The sequence below is a fragment of the Myotis brandtii genome, unplaced genomic scaffold (genome assembly GCF_000412655.1).
Source record: "Myotis brandtii unplaced genomic scaffold, ASM41265v1 scaffold802, whole genome shotgun sequence".
NCBI lineage: Eukaryota > Metazoa > Chordata > Mammalia > Chiroptera > Vespertilionidae > Myotis > Myotis brandtii.
The window spans coordinates 1,265,491-1,265,702 of record NW_005371230.1 but is presented as its reverse complement, the minus strand read 5'-3'; the positions used below and the strand labels follow the sequence as shown (position 1 = coordinate 1,265,702).

Genomic DNA, 212 nt, shown 5'->3' with positions numbered 1-212 from the left:
CGGGGTCGGGGGAGGTCCCTCCCTCCCTCCGCGCTCCGCTCCGGGCTCGGCCTTGGGGGCGTCCGTCCTCCCCTGCCGCCCCTGGGAGAGTTCCGGGCTATAGCCTTTTCCCAGCTCTTCCTGCCGAATGGTTAAAAGGGGAGGGGTCCCCACGGGTGGAGGAAGAGGGGTGTGTGGCGGGGAGGGCCCCCGGCGCCGGGGGGCGTGGCCTG

General features: G+C 73.6%; 1 protein-coding gene across 1 annotated transcript in view; it reads left to right on the top strand.

Moving 5' to 3' along the window:
* Nucleotides 1-212, top strand: part of ING2 (inhibitor of growth family, member 2) — a 6,675-nt gene that overhangs the window by 822 nt on the left and 5,641 nt on the right. The window lies entirely within an intron of this gene.